Here is an 8,106-nt window from a genome sequence, read left to right as displayed (position 1 = left end):
TGGGATGGAAGATGGAGGAGTATGTTGTGATGGAAAATTCAGGGATATTGTGGTGAAGACAGAGTTGGATGAAGATCCTGAGAAACGATGGTGAGATGGTGCCACCAGGTAACCAGTCTTACTTCCATGTTGGGAATTGACACCATCCAGATTCTGGGGAAAGGAGTTGAGAATTGAAAACTGCACAGACACAAAGAGACTCAAGCTATTAATGAGATTCAAGTGCGTTGAAATAAGCTCATTATCATTCATTAGCAAGATCCTAAACTTAAAATTTAAACCTTAAGGAGAAAATCAGAATTTATTTTCAATAAAGCAATCCTGATTTTTTGAATCATTCCCACTGTCTTTTTCCACATTTTTGCATCATTACCAACACTGGTTAAAGGGCAGAGAATTCCATCCATATTGTCTAACATCTTGTTTAGGTGAGAACAATTTTTTTTAAAGTGAATTATTAAAAGTGAATCTCATTCTGAACAAATCATGAACAAAAGGAACTGAATTTATTAATACCATTAAAGTAGGAAGAATTTTCACCAGATCTACAAAAATACTATAAACTAATACGTTGTGAATATGCTGATAAGCTGTGAATATAGTTCAACCTACGTAACCCATCATAAACCAAGATTTATGTCCAAAATTTTAAGAATCGGCATTATTAGTTAAGACATTATTGCTTGGATACTTCTCAACAGTTTGGAGTTTTGACAATGTCATATGTCCACTCAGTCTTCTATATTTATTTCATCTTCAACCCCATTTTTCTGAGTTAGGGCTGATCGTAAATATACAGTGAGGTCCAGAAAAAAGTTGGTGCTTTCCAGAGCGAGCCCACCAGTAGGGATGTGGGGAAGATTTCTGGTATGATATTGCACGACAGTAGAAATTCTGCTAAAGAACCTGAAAAAGGTAGAAGTACTCAAACATTCGAAATGCAAACTCCTACTGACTTGAGTTCTTCATCATTTAAATCTTTGCAATGTGATGAAGGTAGACCTCTTCAATGTAAATGCTTCCGTCTATCACCTCTCTTACTACAGCTATCTCAAGGCATTAACCACTGGCTTTACACACATTTATTTTATGCAAACTAATGATCTTTTTTACCTACTTGGTTAGAACATTGAACATAGAACATAGAACAGTACAGTGCAGTACAGGCCCTTCGGCCCACGATGTTGTGCTGAGCATTTATCTTAATCTACGATCAACCTAACCTACACACCTCTCAATTTACTGCTGTCCATGTGCTTGTCCAGCAGTCATTTAAATGTCCCTAATGTCTCTGACTCTACTACCACGGCTGGCAGTGCATTCCACGCACCCACCACTCCCTGCATAAAGAACCTACCTCTGACATCTCTCCTATATCTTCCTCCAATCACCTTAAAATTATGACCCCTCATGACAGCCATTTCTGCTATGGGGAAATGTCTCCACCTATCTACTCTATCTATGCCTCTCATTATCTCACATACCTCTATCAAGGCACCTCTCTTCCTTCTTCTCTCCACTGTGAAAAGCCCTAGCTCCCTCAACCTCTCTTCATAAGACATGCCCTCCAATCTAGGCAGCATCCTGGTAAATCTCCTCTACACACTCTCTAAAGCATCTACATCCTTCCTATAATGAGGCAACCAGAATTGGACACCATATTCCAAGTGTGTCTAACCAGGGCTTTATAGAGCTGCAGCAAAACTTCGCAGCTCTTAAACTCAATCCCCTTGTTAATAAAAGCCAAACACCATACGCCTTCTTAACAAATCTAGCAAATTGGGTGGCAACTTTGAGGGATCTATTTACGTGGACCCCAAGAATCTGCTGTTCCTCCACACTACCAGGAATCCTGCCTTTAACCCTGTATTCAGCATTCAAATTCAACCTTCCAAAATGAATCACTTTGCATTTATCCAGGGTGAACTCCATCTGCCACTTCTCAGCCCAACTTTGCATCCTACCAATGTCTTTTTGTAGCTTGCAGCAGCCATCAACACTATCTAAGACACCACCGATAAACTTACTAACTCACCCTTCCACTTCTTCATCCGTTATTCCATAGGACCTTTTTATTGTCAATTCAGAAGGCAAATGGGGCACTAGTTTAATATCTCATTCAAAGAAGGGCACCTTATCTTATGGAGCACTCGTCGCTCAGCTTAAAAAACATTGTGTGCAGTCTCTGGAGTTGAATTGAATACCTAATAGTTTGACTCAGGTGGACGTGCTACCCACACAACCAATACTCACTCCATTGTGCTCACGTCTGCACCAAACTGATTATTCCATAAATTTGGAATTGTTTGAGAATTGGATAGAAAACAGAACAAGGCTTTCATTCCAAATTATGCCTCAGTGTGCTTGAAAAGGAAGAAGGTTTTGCCTTTTGGAAGCATGAAAATGGACTGCAAATTTGTCTGAAGAGCTTCTGTATGATATTTATATTCCAGCATTCATTAACTACAAGATGCATGGAAGGCGAAGGTGATTGTTCAGCAGGCATTTCAAGTGCTCAGTTTTGTAATTTATATTTCTTTCTCTTTTTCAGAGACCATGTATATTCTGATGCTTTCAGATAATGAACAGTTGAAGGAGGATTTCCCTTTTGGGATCAATATCCTGATGCCAGCTTAAGCTGCAAGTTCCAACCCTGACTTGTGCTGGGAACAGCAATGTGCTGTGATGTTTTGCTTGATTGGCTAGTTGGAAGCCAGAGACCAATAAATAACGCTAGAGGATGCCTTTCAGTATGAAAGAGCTGCAGCCTACTATTTGCAGACAGAGAGGAAGAGGATGCCTCTATCGTGAGGTACATCCTCAGCATTTTTAAAAGATTTAAAATTACAATAGCCTTACCTGATGACTACAATTATAGATGGAAAGCAAATGATCCTGGAACATGACCTACCCCAGTTTGTCACTGGGTGGCCACCTCCAGGTATCTGCTGTGCTGCTGATATCTCAGGAAGTTGACATGCTGATTAAAATTGGCCTGGGCCCAATGCCCTAAATTGGCCTTTTAGATGACAGAACAAGTTCACCACTGCTTGCAAGTGGTAGCAATTCCTTGCCTCATCAGCTTTAGGACAATAGTCAGGATTGAGAATAATGATGGCAGTCTGGCACACTAGCTAGTGTTGAAAATGACAAGCCAATGATTACTACAGCAGCAAAGATAATCAGGCTCAACTGCTGATGTATCAGGGTCAGTTGCCGAGAGCAAGATGGGTTTTCAATGTCTGCATTCTATTTATCAGGTGACTATCCATCTCTTCACCAGTACTTTCTTCTCAACTAGGGTGGGGACTTGGTATAGGATACATCGCCAAACCACACGAACTTCATGAAACACAATGGCAAATCCAACAATGTACTATATTAAACATATATACTGTTTGAAACACAGCTCTGTACTAACATTGTTGTAATGTTGTACCAGCATTGTACAGTTTTTTTTATTCATTCATGGGATGAGGGTGTTACTGGCTAGGCTAGCATTTATTGCCCATCGCAGAGGGCAGTTAAGAGTCAACCCCATTGCTGTGGGTCTGGAGTCACATGTAAGGCAGACCAGGTAAGGATACCAGTTTCCTTTCTTAAAGGGCATTAGTGACCCAGATGGGTTTTTCCAACAATCAACATGAGATCATGGTCATGATTAGATTCTTAATTACGAATTTTTATTGAACTGAACTTCTACCAACTGCTGTGATTGTTCAAACCCAGGTCCCCAGAAATTGCCTGTGTCTGTCGATTAACATTCCAGCAATAATACCACGAGGAGATCGTCTCCCCTTGTAATTAATTGTAGTATCCTGGTACCAGCACGAGGAGTGCAGGAACCGAAGGAGTCGTGCCTTCATTGAGCTACATAAGGATAGAGTTCTGAGTTCTCTCAATCCTTTTCTCATGATTGCAAGTACCTTTCCTGAAGTGAGTTGAAGCTGATATGACCATCCTGGAGCACAGATGCTTGGGCCTCAGTAACACAATGGGGATATTCACAAGCAATGATTCAACTCTGGATCTCAAGCTCCCCACTGTAATTGCTACTCATCTAACTCTCCCTATGTTATCCCTTCATTATTTCTATGCTGTGCCTTATCTGATGCTTTTATACCAGCTTCGATATCATTTTCATCACTTTGTAAATCTTGGTGGTTGCATTCAGTGCTCTGCCAAGAGGTGATCTGCATAGGCCTTGTAAGGTATCACTTGCTATGCGAAGAAAGCAGACAGTAGATACATGCAAAGTGAAACATAACTTATCTGAGCCTTAACTTTAATATCTTTCAGGAGTCTCAATATTCCATTTTGTTTTAATTAATAGCAATAGTAGTTCATTAAAGGGAATCCATTAAATACAAATATTTAACAATGGAATAATAAAATATATTTAGTCTTTCAATGTTATTGCATTGCTTTTGTTAAGCCATATGGCAATACAAGCATCATCCATGCATGAGATGTAAAGCAAAGTTGGTGAAAACATATTGTGTAACAGTTGCTGAAACTGATTAAGAGGAATTCTGTCTGTAGTAGACAAAATATGTCTGTTTTCCCTTTAAATGAATATTTAAAATCTGATTTTATAAAAGTTGTAGTATAGGATATTTAGCACTATTAATATGGTAAAGCATAAGAATGGAATGAAATAAATAACAGAAACAAACTGCATTAATGACAAGACTTATGCATTGTACCTTATATATGCAGTGTACTTATTGTACCTTATATATGCAATAGAGGTCATTCACAAAAATGCAGTGTAGTGCTATGTCCTTAATTGTCTATTTTCCCATATGGTAAATTTCAACAACAAAAATTTTCCAGTTCAATATGCATCACCGTCATGACGCTACCTTCCCTATGGATTTCTAGAATCCTTTACAGAAGAGTGTTGAAGATTTATTACACAGGAACATCAAGAATGGTTTTAATATACTTCTCATTTGAATCAAATTGACACATTTTACATTCTTTTAAACATAATGAAATTCCCTTACAACACATCGTATTATAAATGACCTCACTATTTGAATTTATGTTATAGGTCCAGCCTATAATTCAATACTCAGTGGCAAACATTTTTAGTTTTTTAAAGTATTATAAAAAATAGGGATTAAGTATGTTATGACTCCACAAACACTGGCTCCACAGACATTCCTACGTTTTAAACTAAACATAAAGTTGAAATGCATGGATTGCAAGAATGTGATGACATCAGTGCTGACATCAATCATAAATATATGAACTTTGTTTGTTATAGTAAAATAATATTTTTCAAATACATTTACTCAAGGATTATGTCTAAAGGTAAGGCTGCATCATTTCTGAAGACGTCAGACAGCTTTATAGTCTGTAAGAATTTAGAAGTGCATGCACAACAAATACCAGTTTGTTAAATGCTATGATAACTAATTGAGCTTATCTTGTACATCTTTAAGGTGTTGTTCACTTCCCAGTAATTGCATGTAATTTTCCCCTAATTTTGAAGCCTGTAATTTGGCATACTAGTAAATTAGTATGTCATAATGAATGTAAATGAATTAGCGGTTTTTGATGAACTGATTCTGTGGCATTTGTGAATGTGTATTTTGCATAGGAATTTTAAACTCATTTAGCATAAATTATGCTCTGATATACAAACAAAAAGACAAGGTGAAGGGCTATTAGGAATATCATGTTTCCTTAATTTAATAATGGTCAGGGAAGGAGTTTTAACAAGATCTATGCTATATTTTCCAGAGGGGGAGTATTTATTAGTTCGTATCTCATTCGATAATGATCCAGGCTAACACAGCCCACCATCTCGTATAATTGACAAAATGGTAACCACTGAGTGGGTTCAAAAAGTAGCTTCATTTTTAATTACCTTATATGATAGGCTCTTTCATCGAAATATTTTACCTGTTGGTTAGATCAAGAAAAAATGCCTTGTTTAAAATGTCTACTTGATGCAACCATTATGAAACCATTTAAGCTTTTGCACAGGAGGTACATTTTGGATTGTACAATGACATGCTATCATAAAATGCTGGAGCATGACCTTTACCATATGAAGTGCTTTACTCAGAAAGTGAGAGAAAATGCAGGGCAAGTGGGGCAGCAGTCAGCTTAGTTCTTCACTCACTCACTTTCTGAAAGCAGGTATGTGTCAGCATTGACAATGGCCCTGATCAACTCGACTGCCAGCTTTTTTTTAAAGATTAGATTCCCTACAGTGTGGAAACAGGCCCTTCAGCCCAACAAGTCCACACTGACCCTATGAAGAACAACCCACCCAGATCCATTCTGCTCTGACTAATGCGCCCAACACTGCGGGCAATTTAGCATGGCCAATTCACCTAACCTGCACATCTTTGGACTGTGGGAGGAAATCAGAGCATCCAGAGGAAACCCACGCAGATACGGGGAAAATGTGCAAACTCCACCCAGACAGTTGCCTGAGGCGGGAATTGAACCTAGGTCCTTGGTGCTGTGAGGCAGCAGTGCTAACCACTGAGCCACCGTGCCATTTGTATTAGAATTCCCTGTTGAAGAGAGATGTAACTTATGGGAGAATAAGTAACAAAAAAGTAGAATATGATCTTGTCTGAATAAACGAACAACACCTTAAAGATGTGCAGGATAGGCTTATTACAGTTATGTTCATTACTTCTGCTCTTTTATCTTGACCCCTGGTTCTGTGATTGGCAAAATACCCAGAAATAAGATAAGCATGAAAATCTTACACATTTAAAATTGAATTCTGTTGCAAAAATCCTGACCATCTTCTCAATGAAAAGTGTGTAGAACCAATTTTTAAGTATGCCTTTTGCTCCCAACTATGAAATGGAAAGAATGAAATGAAGAATATTGGTTACTGCATTTTTAACAAGTTTCTTTTATCCTTTCAAGTGCATGATTGCATTATACTGCTGCAGAATACAAAACAAATGCAGATATGCAAAATATATATAAAACAGGTAATCTTCACCAATTGAGAGAAAATGTTTGCTAGTCTCATATATCTGTACTGTCATCAGAAGTTAGTTTTCAGTATTTCTTAATGTTATAGTTTTATATCTATATATTTATACGGTTAATCAAAAAATGAAAGTGAATAATGAAGCTTAAAATCTATGTAATTTCAAAATAACAGGTTTTTTTTGGTTTCAGCTTTCAAGCGATTTTTTGCTTAAGGGCTAACCATTCATTAACGTATCTAATGTAACTATAGTGGCCATTTAAAATTACTGTCTCATTGCATAACATTTAATTGAATCGCACGTAAGTTAAAAAAAAACTTTTGTCCAAGAATGGTTGTGCTTTGGATTCTTTAAAGTCCATGTCAGGGTCTTGGATCAGCAGACCTCCCATAGCAGACATTAACTGGTTGAGAGGCAATTTGGTATGTAACGAAGGGAACAATACTGGGATTGGAGCCAAAGTAGAAATACTGGCGCCTGGAACCTGGGGATTTGCTTCCTAGTAATATTAAGAGTTGAACTAGGTCTAACAGTTCTGTTCGGTTGCAAATGGCATAATGTGATCAATGCCTTTGCCAAAGGGATTTCAATAGAGAGAAAGGCTGGCAACTAAAAAAAAGCAATGTTCTTAGCTTGTGCTGAATTGAGCACAGGAAATAAAAAGGGGAGGGGGGAGAAACTGCAGTCCATTAATCCAAGCTACTTCATGAGACCAACCTTCAGCTGATTTTTTTTATTTTCTGATCGTGCTTTGCCACCCAGAAAGCAGAAACATAAAACAGAAAGTTAAAACTGCTGTCATTCAGAGAAAGGCACGCAAACATGAAATTATTGACATGAGCTCTAAAAATGACAGCAATAGAATTGTGCAGTCGAATCTATTCCCTAAGTGCCTGAACCATATAATGTTCTTATTAATTCTATTTGGAAATGTTAAAATAAGAGAGGTTACAGGCTGAAGAAGAGACCTGGTTTCCTCATGAATACTTACCTTGCTTCTTCCCCGGTGTCCTTGGACTGTCATCGCCAACCTTTGAAGCTGTATCTGATTATCCATGCAGCAATTAATCATAATTAAGCAGGGCTGAGAATTGGAAAGGTAGAAGGAGGGTGGCTGCAGATCTGGCATTCA

This window comes from Chiloscyllium plagiosum, unplaced genomic scaffold (genome assembly GCF_037043375.1).
Source record: "Chiloscyllium plagiosum isolate Xiang-an unplaced genomic scaffold, Cpla_swu_hap1 HiC_scaffold_22, whole genome shotgun sequence".
NCBI lineage: Eukaryota > Metazoa > Chordata > Chondrichthyes > Orectolobiformes > Hemiscylliidae > Chiloscyllium > Chiloscyllium plagiosum.
Note: the sequence above shows the minus strand (reverse complement) of the source record.